The following is a 17,529-nucleotide window of genomic DNA, read 5'->3' on the forward strand; positions in this document are numbered from 1 at the left end:
ATCTCATCCCGGACTCCGAACAACATTCGGTCATCAACATACATAACTCATATAGTACTATATTGTCAACGAACGTTAAGCATGCGGACCCTACGGGTTCGAGAACTATGTAGACATGACCGAGACACCTCTCTGGTCAATAACCAATAGCGGGACCTGGATGCCCATGATGGCTCCTACATATTCTACGAAGATCTTTATCACTCAGACCGCATAACAACATACGTTGTTCCCTTTGTCATCAGTATGTTACTTGCTCGAGATTCGATCATCGGTATCTCAATACCTAGTTCAATCTCGTTACCGGCAAGTCTCTTTACTCGTTCCGTAATACATCATCCCGCAACTAACTCATTAGTTGCAATGCTTGCAAGGCTTGTAGTGATGTGCATTACCGAGTGGGCCCAGAGATACCTCTCCGACAATCGGAGTGACAAATCCTAATCTTGAAATACGCCAACCCAACAAGTACCTTTGGAGACACCTGTAGAGCACCTTTATAATCACCCAGTTACGTTGTGATGTTTGGTGGCACACAAAGTGTTCCTCCGGTAAACGGGAGTTGCATAATCTCATAGTCATAGGAACATGTATAAGTCATGAAGAAAGCAATAGCAACAAACTAAACGATCAAGTGCTAAGCTAACGGAATGGGTCAAGTCAATCACATCATTCTCCTAATGATGTGATCCCGTTAATCAAATGACAACTCATGTATATGGTTAGGAAACTTAACCATCTTTGATCAACGAGCTAGTCAAGTAGAGGCATACTAGTGACACTCTGTTTGTCTATGTATACACACATGTATTATGTTTCCAGTTAATACAATTCTAGCATGAATAATAAACATTTATCATGATATAAGGAAATAAATAATAACTTTATTATTGCCTCTAGGGCATATTTCCTTCACTCAGAGGTGTCGCACGTTCGGTGCTTGATCGGTCGGAATGAGAAGAAGTTCAACTACATCAACCGCATTGTCAAACGCTTCCTCTTTCGATCTACGAGGGTACGTGGACACACTCTCCCACTCTCGTTGCTATGCATCTCCTAGATAGATCTTGCGTGATCGTAGGAATTTTTTTGAAATTGCATGCTACATTGGCATCCGAGCCAGGTCTATGTGTAGATGATATGCAAGAGTAGAACACAAAGAGTTGTGGGCGGTTATAGTCATACTGCTTACCACCAACGTCTTATTTTGATCGAGCGGTATTGTTGGATGAAGCGGCCCGGACCAACCTTACATGACAACGTTCACGAGATCGGTTCCACGGACAGACATGCAACTTGTTTTGCATAAAGGTGGCTGGCGGGTGTCTGTTTCTCCAATTTTAGTTGAATTGAATTTGACTACGGCCGGTCCTTCTTGAAGGTTAAAACATCAAACTTGACAAAACACTGTTGTGGTTTTGATGCGTAGGTAAGAACAGTTCTTACTAGAAGCCCGTAGCAGCCACGTAAAACTTGCAACAACAAAGTAGAGGGTGTCTAACTTGTTTTTGCGGGGCATGTTGTGATGTGATATGGTCAAGACATGATATGATATACGTTGTTGTATGAGATGAACATGTTTTGTAAAAGTTATCGGCAAGTGGTAGGAGCCTTATGGTTGTCGCTTTATTGTATGAAATGCAATCGCCATGTAATTGCTTTACTTTATCACTATGCATTAGCAATAGTTGTAGAAGCAATAGTTGGCGAGACGACAATGGCGCTACGATGGAGATCAAGGTGTCAAGCCGGTGACGATGGAGATCATGAAAGAAATATGCCCTAGAGGCAATAATAAAGTTGTTATTTATATTTCCTTATATCATGATAAATGTTTATTATTCATGCTAGTATTGTATTAACCGGAAACTTAGTACATGTGTGAATACATAGACAAACAAAGTGTCCCTAGTATGCCGCTACTTGACTAGCTCATTAATCAAAGATGGTTAAGTTTCCTAGCCATAGACATGTGTTGTCATTTGATGAACGGGATCACATCATTAGAGAATGATGTGATGGACTAGACCCATCCGTTAGCTTAGCACTATGATCGTTTAGTTTATTGCTATTGCTTTCTTCATGACTTATACATGTTCCTATGACTATGAGATTATGCAACTCCCGAATACCGGAGGAACACTTAGTGTGCTATTAAACGTCACAACGTAAATGTGTGATTATAAAGATGCTCTACAGGTGTCTCTGATGGTGTTTGTTGAGTTGGCATAGATTGAGATTAGGATTTGTCACTCCGGTTGTCGGAGAGGTATCTCTAGGCCCTCTCGGTAATGCTCATCACTATAAGCCTTGCAAGCAATGTGACTAAAGAGTTAGTTATGGGATGATGCATTACGGAATGAGTACAGAGACTTGCCGGTAACAAGATTGAACTAGGTACGAGGATACCGACGATCGAATCTCGGGCAAGTAACATACCGATAACAAAGGGAACAACGTATGTTGTTACGGGGTTTGACCGATAAAGATCTTCGTAGAATATGTAGGAGCCAATATGAGCATCCAGGTTCCGCTATTGGTTATTGACCAGAGATGTGTCTCGGTCATGTCTACATAGTTCTCGAACCCGTACAGTCTGCACACTTAACGTTCGATGACGATTTGTATTATGAGTTATGTGATTTGATGACCGAAGTTTGTTCGGATTCCCAGATGAGATCATGGACATGACGAGGAGTCTCGAAATGGTCGAGATGTAAAGATCGATATATTGGAAGGCTATATTCGGACATCGGAAAGGTTCTGAGTGGTTCGGGTATTTTTCGGAGTACCGGGAGTTACGGGAAGTCACCGGCGAAAGTATTGGGCCTTCATGGGCCTTAGTTGAAAGGAGAGAAGGGCCACAAGGGGAGGCCGCACCCCCCCATGGGCTTTCGGTCTACGAGGGTACGTAGACACACTCTACCCTCTCGTTGCTATGCATCTCCTAGATACGTCTTGCGTGATCGTAGGAATTTTTTTGAAATACTGCGTTCCCCAACAGTGGCATCCGAGCCAGGTCTATACGTAGATGTTATATGCACGAGTAGAACACAAAGGAGTTGTGGGTGTGGGTATATACATAATGCTTGCCGCCACTAGTTGTTTCTTGATTTAGCGGTATTGTTGGATGAAGCGGCTCAGACCGACATTACGCGTACGCTTACATGAGACTGGTTCTACCGACATGCTTCGCACACAGGTGGCTAGTGGGTGTCTGTTTCTCCAACTTTAGTTGAATCGGTTTCAATGAACATGGTTCTTTCTAAAGATCAAAACGCAATCACTATACTACGTTGTGGTTTTGATGCGTAGGTAAGAACAGTTCTTGCTAGAAGCCCGTAGCAGCCACGTAAAACTTGCAACAACAAAATAGGGGACGTCTAACTTGTTTTTGTAGGGCATGTTGTGATGTGATATGGTCAAGACGTGATGAGATATAGATTGTTGTATGAGATGATCATGTTTTGTTAAAGTTATCGACAACTGGCAGGAGCCTTATGGTTGTCTCTTAATTGCATAAGATGCAAGCGCCATACAATTGCTTTACTTTATCGCTACACAATAGCAATAGTTACAAAATCAATAGTTGGCGAGGGGACCATGTGACTACACGTTGATAGAGATCAAGATGATGGAGATCATGGTGTCATGCTAGTGACGATGGAGATCATGACGGTACTTTGGAGATGGAGATCAAAGGCACAAGATGATGATGGCCATATCATGTAACATATTTTTGATTGCATGTGATGTTTGTCTTTTATGCATCTTATTTTGCTTAGTACGACGGTAGCATTATGAGATGATCCCTCACTAAAATTTCAAGGTATAAGTGTTCTCCCTGAGTATGCACCGTTGTGACAGTTCTTCGTGCTGAGACACCACGTGATGATCTGGTGTGATAAGCTCTACGTTCGCATACAACGGGTGCAAGCCAGTTTTGCGCAAGAAGAATACTCAGGTTAAACTTGACGAGCCTAGCATATGCAGATATGGCCTCGGAATACTGAGACCGAAAGGTCGAGCGTGAATCATATAGTAGATATGATCAATGTCGGTGTCAAAACCGGTAGATCTCGGGTAGGGGGTCCCAAACTGTGCGTCGAAGGCGAATGGTAACAGGAGGCAGGGGACACGATGTTTACCCAGGTTCGGGCCCTCCTGATGGAGGTAATACTCTACGTCCTGCTTGATTGTTCTTGATGATATGAGTATTACAAGAGTTGATCTACCATGAGATCGTAGAGGCTAAACCCTACAAGCTAGCCTATGGTATGATTGTATGTTGTCCTATGGACTAAACCCTCCGGTTTATATAGATACCGGAGGGGGCTAGGGTTACACAAGGCCGGTTACAAGGGAGGAGGTATACATATCCATATTGCCTAGCTTGCCTTCCACGCCAAGGAGAGTCTGATACGTCTCCAACGTATCTATAATTTTTGATTGCTCCATGCTATATTATCTACTGTTTTGGACTATATTGGGCTTTATTTTCCACTTTTATATTATTTTTGGGACTAACCTATTAACCGGAGGCCCAACCCAGAATTGCTGTTTTTTGCCTATTTCAGTGTTTCGAAGAAACGAAATATCAAATGGAGTCCAAACGGAATGAAACCTTCGGAAACGTGATTTTCTCACCGAACGTGATCCAGGAGACTTGGACCCTACGCGAAGGCATCAGAGAGGCGGTCACGAGGGTGTGGGGCGCCCCCCCTAGGGCGTGCCCCTGCCTCGTGGGCCCCTTGGAGCTCCACCGACGTACTCCTTCCTCCTATATATACCTACGTACCCCCAAACGAACAAATACGGAGCCAAAAACCTAATTCCACCACCGCAACTTTCTGTATCCACGAGATCCCATCTTGGGGCCTGTTCCGGAGCTCCGCCGGAGAGGGCCGTCATCACAGATGGCTTCTACATCATCATAGCCTCTCCGATGAAGTGTGAGTAGTTTACCTCAGACCTTCGGGTCCATAGTTAGTAGCTAGATGGCTTCTTCTCTCTTTTTGGATCTCAATACAAAGTTCTCCCCCTCTCTTGTGGAGATCTATTCGATGTAATCTTCTTTTTGCGGTGTGTTTGTTGAGACCGATGAATTGTGGGTTTATGACCAAGTCTATCTATGAATAATATTTGAATCTTCTCTGAATTCTTTTATGTATGATTGGTTATCTTTGCAAGTCTCTTCGAATTATCCGTTTGGTTTGGCCAACTACATTGATAGTTCTTGCCATGGGAGAAGTGCTTAGCGTTGGGTTCAATCTTGCGATTTCCTTTCCCAGTGACAGAAGGGGCAGCAAGGCATGTATTGCATCGTTGCCATCAAGGATAACAAGATGGGGTTTATTTCATATTGCATGAATTTATCTCTCTACATCATGTCATCTTGCTTAAGGCGTTACTCTGTTTTTAACTTAATACTCTAGATGCATGATGGATAGCGGTCGATGAGTGGAGTAATAGTAGTAGATTCAGAATCGTTTCGGTCTACTTGTCACGGACGTGATGCCTATATACATGATCATGCCTAGATATTCTCATAACTATGCTCAATTCTATCAATTGCTCAACAGTAATTTGTTCACCTACCGTAGAATACTTATGCTCTTGAGAGAAGCCACTAGTGAAACCTATGGCCCCCGGGTCTATTCTCATCATATCAACCTCCATCACTTTAATCTTGCTTTGCTTTTACTTTGCCTTTACTTTTTACTTTGCATCTTTATACCAAAAATACCAAAAATATTATATCTATCAGATCTCACTCTCGTAAGTGACCGTGAAGGGATTGACAACCCCTAATCATGTTGGTTGCGAGTAGCCATTGTTTTGTGTAGGTACGAGGGACTTGAGCGTGGCCTCCTACTGGATTGATACCTTGGTTCTCAAAAACTGAGGGAAATACTTACGCTACTCTGCTGCATCATCCCTTCCTCTTCGGGGAAAACCAACACAAGCTCAAGAGGTAGCAAGAATGATTTCTGGCGCCGTTGCCGGGGAGTCTACACAAAAAGTCAACATACCAAGTACCCATCACAATCCCTATCTCTCGCATTACATTATTTGCCATTTGCCTCTCGCTTTCCTCTCCCCCACTTCACCCTTGCCGTTTTATTCGCCCTCTGTCTCTCTATCCTCCCTCTCTATTTGCCTCTTTTGCTCGTTTGCTTTTGTTTGCTCGTGTGTTGGATTGCTTGTTTGTCGCGATGGCTCAAGATAATACTAAATTGTGTGACTTCACCAATTCCAATAATAATGATTTCCTTAGCACTCCGATTGCTCCTCTTATCGATGTTGAATCTTGTGAAATTAATACTGCTTTGTTGAATCTTGTTATGAAAGATCAATTCGGCGGCCTTCCTAGTGAAGATGCCGCTACTCATCTAAATAGCTTCGTTGATTTATGTGATATGCAAAAGAAAAAAGATGTCGATAATGATGTCACTAAATTGAAGCTATTTCCTTTTTCGCTTAGAGATCGTGCTAAAGCTTGGTTTTCGTCTTTGCCTAAAAATAGTATTGATTCTTGGAACAAGTGCAAAGATGCTTTTATCTCTAAGTATTTCCCTCCCGCTAAGATCATCTCTCTTAGAAACGATATTATGAACTTTAAGCAACTTGGTCATGAACATGTTTCACAAGCTTGGGAGAGAATGAAATTAATGATACATAATTGCCCTACTCATGGTTTGAATTTGTGGATGATCATACAAAAATTTTATGCTGGATTGAATTTTGCTTCTAGAAATCTTTTAGATTCGGCCGCGGGAGGCACTTTCATGGAAATCACTTTAGGAGATGCTACTAAACTCCTAGATAATATTATGGTTAATTATTCTCAATGGCATACCGAAAGATCTTCTAATAAAAAAGTGCACGCGATAGAAGAAATCAATGTTTTGAGTGAAAGATGGATGGACTTATGAAATTATTTGCTACTAAGAGTGTTTCTTCTGATCCTAATGATATGCCTTTGTCTATTTTGATTGAGAATAACAATGAATCTATGGATGTCAATTTTGTTGGTAGGAATAATTTTGGTAACAACGCTTATAGAGGGAATTTTAATCCTAGGCCATATCCTAGTAATCCTTCTAATAATTATGGGAATTCTTACAACAACTCTTATGGAAATTATAATAAGATGCCCTCTGAATTTGAGAATAGTGTTAAAGAGTTTTTGAATTCACAAAACAATTTCAATGCTTTGCTTGAAGAGAAATTGCTTAAAGTTGATGATTTGGCTAGAAACGTTGATAGAATTTCTCTTGATATTGATTCTTTAAAGCTTAGATCTATTCCTCCTAAGCATGATATCAATGAGTCTCTCAAAGCCATGAGAATTTCCATTGATGAGTGCAAGGAAAGAACCGCTAGGATGCGTGCTTCCAAAGATGCCTTTATTAAAGCGTGTTCTTCCAATTCCTATGAAAATCAAGATGAAGATCTAAAAGTTATTGATGTGTCCCCTATTAAATCTTTGCTTTGCAATATGAATCTTGATGAAATTGAATATGATCTTCCTTTACCTAGAAGGCGTTCTAAAAATTTGGAGTATTTAGATCTTTATGATGAAATTGATGAAAGTGGGATTGAAAGAAATAAAAATCTAGATGTTGCTAAACCCACTATATTGGATTTCAAGGAATTTAATTATGAAAATTGCTCTTTAATTGATTGTATTTCCTTGTTGCAATCCGTGCTAAATTCTCCACATGCTTATAGTCAACATAAAGCCTTCACCGAACATATTGTTGATGCCTTGATGCAATCTTATGAAGAAAAACTTGAGTTGAAAGCTTCTATCCGTAGAAAACTCTATGATGAATGGGAACCAACTATTAAAATTAAAATTAAAGATCATGAGTTCTATGATTCGTGTGATTTGGGTGCTAGTGTCTCTACTATTCCCAAGACTTTGTGTGATTTGCTAGATTTCCGTAATTTTGATGATTGCTCTCTAAACTTGCACCTTGCGGATTCTACTATTAAGAAACCTATGGGAAGGATTAATGATGTTCTTATTGTTGCAAATAGGAATTATGTGCCCGTATATTTCATTGTTCTTGATATAGATTGCAATCCTTCTTGCCCTATTATTCTTGGTAGACCTTTCCTTAGAACGGTTGGTGCGATTATTGATATAAAGGAAGGGAATATTAGATTTCAATTTCCATTAAAAAAGGGCATGGAACACTTTCCTAGAAATAAAATAAAATTTCCACATGAAACTATCATGAGAGCCACTTATGGATTGCTTACCAAAGATGGCAATACCTAGATCTATCCTCGCTTTTATGCCTAGCTAGGGGCGTTAAACGATAGCGCTTGTTGGGAGGGAACCCAATTTTATTTTTATTCCTTGCTTTTTGCTCCTGCTTAGTAATAAATAAATTATTTAGCCTCTGTTTTGGTTGTGTCTAATTAGTGTTTGTGCCAAGTAGAACCGTTGGGAAGACTTGGGGAAAGTCTTGTTGAACTTGCTGTAAAAAACAGAAACTTTAGCGCTCACGAGAACTGCTGTCATTTTTATTTGAAGAGTGCTATTTAGTTAATTATTTTTGCAGATGATTAATAGATAAATTACTCACGTCCAGAAATTTATTTTAGAATTTTTTGGGTTCCAGATCTTGCGCTAGCTACAGATTATTACAGACTGTTCTGTTATTGACAGATTCTGTTTTTCTTGTGTTGTTTGCTTATTTTGATGAATCTATGGCTAGTAAAATAGTTTATAATCCATATAGAAGTTGTAATACAGTAGGTTTAACACCAATATAAATAAAGAATGAGTTAATTACAGTACCTTGAAGTGGTCTTTTGTTTTCTTTCGCTAACGGAGCTCACGAGTTTTCTACTTTAAGTTTTGTGTTGTGAAGTTTTCAAGTTTTGGGTGAATTCTTTTGATGGATTATGGTACAAGGAGTGGCAAGAGCCTAAGCTTGGGGATGCCCATGGCACCCCCAAGATAATCCAAGGACACCAAAAATTCAAAGCTTGGGGATGCCCCGGAAGGCATCCCCTCTTTCGTTCACTTCCATCGGTAATTTACTTGGAGCTATATTTTTATTCACCAACATGATATGTGTTTTGCTTGGAGCGTCTTGTATTATTTGTGTCTTTGTGATTTAGTATGCCACAATCATCCTTGCTGTACACACCTTTTGAGAGAGCCATACATGAATTAAAATTTGATAGAATACTCCATGTGCTTCACTTATATCTTTTGAGCTAAGTAGTTTTGCTCTATGTGCTTCACTTATATCTTTTGAGCATTATAATTTTTCTCTATGTGCTTCACTTAGATCTTTTAGAGCACGGTGGTGGATTTGTTTTAAAGAAACTATTAATATCTCATGCTTCAGTTAAATTATTTTGAGAGTCTTAATAGCATGGTAATTTGCTTAATAATAATATGCTTGGTATTCAAGATTTGTGAAACTTACTTTTGAGTGTGTTCAATACTAAGAAAATATTGAAACATGATAATTGTTTTGAGATATAGAGGTGATAATATTAAAGTCATGCTAGTTGAGTAGTTGTGAATTTAAAGAATACTTGTGTTAAAGTTTATGATTCCCGTAGCATGCACGTATGGTGAACTGTTATGTGATCAAGTCAGAGCATGATTAATTTATTGATTGTCTTCCTTATGGGTGGCGGTCGGGGATGAGCGATGGTCTTTTCCTACCAATCTATCCCCCTAGGAGCATGCGCGTAATACTTTGCTTTGATAACTTCTAGATTTTTGCAATAAGTATATGAGTTCTTTATGACTAATGTTGAGTCCATGGATTATACGCACTCTCACCCTTCCACCTTTGCTAGCCTCTCTAATACCGCGCACCTTTCGCCAGTATCATACACCCACCATATATCTTCCTCAAAACAGCCACCATACCTACCTATTATGGCATTTCCATAGCCATTCCGAGATATATTGCCATGCAACTTTCCACCATTCCGTTTATGACACACTTCATCATTGTCATATTGCATATGCCGGTACACCGCCGGATGCATTCATATAGAGTCATATTTTGTTCTAAGTATCGAGTTGTAATTGTTGAGTTGTAAGAAAAATAAAAGTGTGATGATCATTATTAGAGCATTGTCCCAAGTGAGGAAAGAATGATGGAGACTATGATTCCCCCGAAAGTCGGGATAAGACTCCGGATGAAAAATAAACAAAAGAGGCCAAAGAAGCCCAAATAAAAAAAGAAGAGGCCATAAAAAAGGAGAAAAGTCCCAAATAAAAAAATAAAAAATGAGAGAAAAAGAGAGAAGGGACAATGTTACTATCCTTTTACCACACTTGTGCTTCAAAGTAGCACCATGATCTTCATAGTAGAGAGTCTCTCATGTTATCACTTTCATATACTAGTGGGAATTTTACATTATAGAACTTGGCTTGTATATTCCAATGATGGGCTTCCTCAAATTGCCCTAGGTCTTCATGAGCAAGCAAGTTGGATGCACACCCACTTAGTTTCTTTTTGAGCTTTCACATACTTATAGCTCTAGTGCATCCGTTGCATGGTAATCCCTACTCACTCACATTGATATCTATTGATGGGCATCTCCATAGCCCATTAATACGCCTAGTTGATGTGAGACTATCTTCTCCTTTTTGTCTTCTCCACAACCACCATTCTATTCCACCTATAGTGCTATATCCATGGCTCACGCTCATGTATTGCGTGAAGATTGAAAAAGTTTTAAAAAAGTTAGAGTATGAAACAATTGCTTGGCTTTTCATCGGGGTTGTGCATGATTTAAATACTTTATGTGGTGAAGATAGAGCATAGCCAGACTATATGATTTTGTAGGGATAACTTTGTTTGGCCATGTTATTTTGAGAAGACATAATTGCTTTGTTAGTATGCTTGAAGTATTATTATTTGTATGTCAATATAAAATTTTGTCTTGAATCTTTCGAATCTGAATATTCATATCACAATTAAGAAGATTTGCATTGAAATTATGCCAAGTAGCACTCCGCATCAAAAATTCTCTTTTTATCATTTACCTACTCGAGGACGAGCAGGAATTAAGCTTGGGGATGCCTGATACGTCTCCAACATATCTATAATTTTTTATTGATCCATGCTATATTATCTACTGTTTTGGACTATATTGGGCTTTATTTTCCACTTTTATATTATTTTTGGGACTAACCTATTAACCGGAGGCCCAGCTCAGAATTGCTGTTTTTTGCCTATTTCAGTGTTTCGAAGAAACGGAATATAAAACGGAGTCCAAACGGAATGAAACCTTCGGAAACGTGATTTTCTCACCGAACGTGATCCAGGAGACTTGGACCCTACGCCAAGGCATCAGAGAGGCGGTCACGAGGGTGGGGGCGCCCCCCTAGGGCGCGCCCCCTGCCTCGTGGGCCCCTCGGAGCTCCACCTACGTACCCATAAACGAACAGGTATGGAGCCAAAAACCTAATTCCACCGCAGCAACTTTCTGTATCCATGAGATCCCATCTTGAGGCCTGTTCCGGAGCTCCACCGGAGAGGGCCGTCATCACGGAGGGCTTCTACATCATCATAGCCTCTCCGAAGAAGTGTGAGTACTTTACCTCAGACCTTCGGGTCCATAGTTAGTAGATAGATGGTTTCTTCTCTCTTTTTGGATCTCAATACAAAGTTCTCCCCCTCTCTTGTGGAGATCTATTCGATGTAATCTTCTTTTTGCGGTGTGTTTGTTGAGACCGATGAATTGTTGGTTTATGATCAAGTCTATCTATGAATAATATTTGAATCTTCTCTGAATTCTTTTATGTATGATTGGTTATCTTTGCAAGTCTCTTCGAATTATCCGTTTGGTTTGGCCAACTAGATTGGTAGTTCTTGCCATGGGAGAAGTGCTTAGCTTTGGGTTCGATCTTGCGGTGTCCTTTCCCAGTGACAGAACGGCCAGCAAGGCACGTATTGCATCATTGCCATCGAGGATAACAAGATGAGGTTTATTTCATATTGCATGAATTTATCTCTCTACATCATGTCATCTTGCTTAAGGTGTTACTCTGTTTTTAACTTAATACTCTAGATGCATGCTGGATAGCGGTCGATGAGTGGAGTAATAGTAGTAGATGCAGAATCGTTTCGGTCTACTTGTCATGGACGTGACGCCTATATACATGATCATGCCTAGATATTCTCATAACTATGCTCAATTCTGTCAATTGCTCAACAGTAATTTGTTCACCTACCATAGAATACTTATGCTCTTGAGAGAAGCCACTAGTAAAACCTATGGCCCCCGGGTCTATTCTCATCATATCAACCTCCATCACTTTAATCTTTCTTTGCTTTTACTTTGCCTTTACTTTTTACTTTGCATCTTTATACCAAAAATACTAAAAATATTATATCTATCAGATCTCACTCTCATAAGTGACCGTGAAGGGATTGACAACCCCTAATCGTGTTGGTTGCGAGTAGCCATCGTTTTGTGTAGGTACGAGGGACTTGAGCATGGCCTCCTACTGGATTGATACCTTGGTTCTCAAAAACCGAGGGAAATACTTACGCTACTCTGCTGCATCATACCTTCCTCTTCGGGGAAAACCAACGCAAGATCAAGAGGTAGCAGAGTCCCATCCGGACACGAGACGAAGTCTTCAATCTTGTATCTTCATAGTCCAACAGTCCGGCCAAAGGATATAGTCCAGCTGTCCGGAGACCCCCTTATCCAGCACTCCCTCAGTAGCCCCTGAACCAGGCTTCAAAGACGATGAGTCTAACGCGCAGTATTGTCTTCGGCATTGCAAGGCAGGTTCCTCCTCCGAATACTCCATGGAAGAGTTTGAACACAAGGATAGTGTCCGCCCCTGCAAAACAAGTTCCACATACCACTGTAGAGATAATAATATTTCCACAAATCTAATCTGCTGACACATTTTGACGGTATGACATCACGCCACGGTTCGGTCATTATTCGAACCGTTTTTCTCAACCAGCACCGCACATATAGCGAGGCGGTTTTCTTGACACGTCTTGTCAAAGCAGATATCGTGTTCCCCTTATCACGGGATTCTCATCAATACGGACATGGGTAACCCAACCGCGCCATCAATTACGGCGCCTGGGGAATAAGCGGTGTTACCAGGCAAGTGGGGAGACACATTGCCTCTTCCACCCTTATAAAGGGACAAGAATTTACCCTTTTCACCCACGCCTTCTTCCTCGCTTACCCATTCCCGCACACTCGAGCTCTAGCACCCAAGCTCACGTTCTTCTTCTCAAACCAATCCTAGCATGTCCGGAGCAGGAGGCAAGTGGATGGTCTCCTCCATCACGGAGGAGAACATCAAAAAGTTACGGGAAGCCGGTTATCTAGCCGCGGATATCGCGCACCGGCTGCCAGATGCGGGGTAGATCATCCCTACGCCCGAACCCCATGAGAGGGTAGTTTTTCTTACCCACTTCGTCCGCGGACTGGGATTTCCTCTCCACCCGTTCATGCGCGGACTCATGTTCTACTACGGGCTGGATTTTCATGATCTGGCCCCCAATTTCATCCTCAACATCTCGGCGTCTATCGTCGTGTGCGAGACCTTCCTCCGTAGCAAGCCCCATTTCGGCCTGTGGCTGAAAACATTTAATGTCAAACCAAAGGTGGTGGTCGGCCAGCAGGCATAGTGCGGAGGCGCCATGGTGGGCAAGATGCCTAACGTCACCTGGCTCGAGGGCTCCTATGTGGAGACCATAAAGGGGTGGCAATCGGGGTGGTTCTACATCACCGAGCCGCGCGACTCCAATTGGGCGGCGGCCCCCAAATTTCGATCCGGAGTCCCCACGTGGCTCACCTCCTGGAAAGAGAAGGGCCTGTCCTGGGGTTCTTCGGTAGAGCTGACCGGAGTCTAGACCTGCATCCAGAACATGACGAACAAGAAAATCAAGCTTGTGAACGTGGTCCAGGTTATGCTCTTCCGCCGGATCCTTCCGTGTCAACGACGGGCATTTGACTTGTGGGAGTTCGACTCGGCCAAGCACCAGACGCTGCGAGAGCTCTATAACACGACACACGAGGATGTCTGGAGGGTGATGTTCAAGAGCGCCGAGATTCCTCCCTTCCTCACCGAGGACCGCGGACTCAGCGCAAAGCGCCGCGCCAATCCGGTAGGTTTTTATATCTCTGAGGGTATTTATTTGCCCCGGTTTAGTTATGTCCAGGATCTAAGCTTCCATGTCATTAACAGGACTGGATAGAGACAGCGGAGCAGCTTGATTGCCCAGCCCCCCTGCCCGAGGATCCTGCAGACGCTCTTCTAACTAAGATGCTGACTCCGACACCTTACGAGGTGCCGGCAAAGAAGGCCAAGAAGAAGGCCACGGGGACCCGAAAGGGTCTCCGGCACAAGGTTGTATCGGACTCATCGTCCGATGACTCCGACGCGCACTCCTCCCATGGAAACGAGGAGGAGGAGGAGAAAAGTTCTCCCCCCAGCCGGGGGAGACAAGAAAAGGAAGGTCGGCCCATCCGGGAAGGCCGAAGGGTCCAAGAAGGGAAGGATCCTCCCTTCGGACTGTGCCACGACGACCGCCGACAGCGGCGACGAGTGGCTACCCAGGGACAAGCCCCTGGCGAAGTCGTAAGTGTCCGGACACCATTGTACTTCGTGGTATGTTTCATTGCACTGACTCTCCTCATGCCGAACATGATTATGCAGTCCCACCTGAGCTCATCTCGACGTACCCTCGTCGAGCGGCTCTTTCGACTCGTCAGATATGAACAACGGTTCTCTTCTGACTGCTTCCACCCCTCGCCCTATGGACAACGCCGAGGTGTTGTCTTAAAAAGCACCGAGCCAAGGGGAGGTGGTCCTGGGGGCGCCTCGAGGTGACTTCCCGGACCCTGGGTAGCAAGGGAGCGAGGCTCCTATGGGCTCCGAGTTCGGGCCCCAGCCGGACACTGCGCCGGAACCTTCGATGGTTCCGGACTCCGGTAGGCGGTCCCCCGTTAAGGGGGGCCGACCATCCGTGCCGGTGTCCTCTGTCCATCTAGAGGCACCGGACAACTTGCTGGAAGCGCTTCGCAGCGCTTCCATCAATGAAGAGCACCGCACAATCATGAGTGCGGTGGTCGAAAAGGTTCAGTCCGCCAAAAACGGACTAACCGAAGCTTGCACCAGCCTCCTAACAGGCATTGAGGTAAGCAATCAAAATATAAGAAAATATTACTGCATAGATAGTAGCCCCTGATGCTTTGTTCGGCGTTCAAGAAGAAAAGCCGAATAGAGGATCAAATGATGACTCAGGAGTCTAATCAGAATGTATCTATGTGTATGTGCAGGCTTCACTGCTGGCCGCTGTCGCACGTACCACGGAGGTCTCTACACTGAAGCAAGACCTGGAGTGGTCTGAGACCGAGCTCGGCCTTACCAAGAGGCAGCTCGAGGAGAACAAAGGTAAGCAATACCTTTGTCTATAAATTAAAAAAAGAAGTTTGGTTGTAAAGTAATATGATCATCATGGATTTGTCAGGGGCCATGACCGAAGTGGCGACCCTGAGGAAGGCGTTGGCCAAGGCCGAAGACAAAGCGGCCAAGGAGCGCATTGAACGGGAAAAGCAAGAAGCCCGAGTAGGCGAGGTGCAGCAAGAGCTCGAGGCTCTCGCCAAAAAGCACGAGTCCTTGGAGCTTGGCTCTAAGATGCGAGAGTCCGAGCTCGCGCAGGCGCTTGACAGCGTCCGGAGCGCCAAGGCGGAAGCCCACAAGGCCCTTCAGGAGATTGACGCGGTGAAGAAGATAGCAGCGGGTAAGGCATTCATTATGCAAACCAAGCAAGTGGAGGGGACTTTCCTTTTTCTTACCCGAGTTTGGAGCTCTCCAGGAGCGTTTGCAGATCTTCCCCGCAGTGTACTGGATGCCGTGGAGTTTTACCGAGCTGAGGAGGGGAGCTCGACGGAGAAGTTGTTCTGGTCTCAGTATACTAGGACCAAACACCCCATTCCCTTGAGCGACCAGCTGAAGCAGTTGGTCGAGCTTCACAAGGTGGCCGAACAGGCCATGAGGGGCCTTATAGTCCGGATGTGGCCTGGCGAGCCCCTGTCCGACAACTACTTCGGTCTGGTGAGCCGGCTTGTGGAAGCCTGCCTACGACTGGAAGTCATAAAGCGGTCCGCCTGCATCGAGGGTGCCTGCAGGGCTTTTGCTCGTGCGAAGGTGCATTGGGCAAAGCTGGATGCCGTGAAGCTGGTGAAGGAGGGGCCACCGGAGGGCAAGGAGCATCGCTGCCCCGAGAATTATTATGAGAGTGTCCTGAAGGGTTCCCGCCTAGTGGCGAATGAGTGTGCCAAACATGTAATTTTTGAATGAACATGCTCATGTGATCCTGTAATATGAAACGAGTTCATTTGCGCCATGCGACGCTTTCTTAATTTAAAATATTACCTTCTGTGCGGCTGTTTATAAAATCTGAGAGTTGGCCAGTCGTCGGCTTCTGCCCCCATGTAACTAGTACTGGGGTGTTCGGGATAAAACTGAGCACTCTTTACCCCAATTTTGGGTCCTTCGAGGGAGGTGTTCAGCGCAACGAACCAGGCAATCAGACTATAATGCTTTATCACTCTCACTTAGCCATAGAAGTCTACAATTTTAAATTTTGGCGAAGCCCCTGGTATTCGGAGGGCCGAATTTGGGGCGCTATACACGCCTAAGCCAGACAAGGCCAACTCCTCGCCCGAAGCGAAAAAGTCTTTAAGGACTTGAGACCTCTCGAACAGCGACTAGTCTCTCGCCTTATCATGACAGTCAGTTTTCGGCTTTCTCTACTGGGGTGTTCGTCCGGAAGAACCGGGACACAATCGTAGTAGTTCTCCCACCGCTACCTTAGCCGATATAGCGGGACGTAAGGTACCAAAGCATGGGAGCCGGGCAAACCCAACATTTGACCAAAGACATCATTCGGAGCTGATGCATATAATGCTATAAGTTCGGGGTGCTGCACTTTCAAAAGTGTTTGGACTTCTTGCGCCGTATTATGGGGTAAACGAGAGCCCCTGGCGAACTGATCGTACTCGAATGTGCGGGTGCGGATTGTCGTAAATGGACATATAAGAGAGAAAAGAAGAAAAACTTAAATAATGCAATGATAGACTATCGATATGCATTGTTATTTAAATAATACGTCGAAGCGTACTGGTACAAGTAGTGCAATAAGCAGAAAGCAGGACAATTTGAAATGTCCTATCCCAGAGCGAGCTGCGCATAGATTAGTAAAAAACGGGAATATCAATTATTATTAGAGACCACCTGGGGGTTCCCGTGTTCATCTTAGCTTCTTGCCGTCTTGGTTGTCGCTTCCGGAATGTGTCCGGCAATCGTACTGCCGGAAAAGGCTTCCAGAGAGTTAGGCCCTGAAAGAGAAAAGGAATGATAAAGGTATACAGCCCCTGGGGCGGTTAAGCCACATTGTGGGGCGTGTCCTGATCGTGCCCCCGCCTATGTCCATGGTATTTTTAGTGCGTAGTTATGTACGCGCGGCACGGATTTCGTCGCTTGACTGG

Source organism: Triticum dicoccoides, chromosome 6A, assembly GCF_002162155.2.
Source record: "Triticum dicoccoides isolate Atlit2015 ecotype Zavitan chromosome 6A, WEW_v2.0, whole genome shotgun sequence".
In the NCBI taxonomy this organism is placed as follows: Eukaryota; Viridiplantae; Streptophyta; class Magnoliopsida; order Poales; family Poaceae; genus Triticum; species Triticum dicoccoides.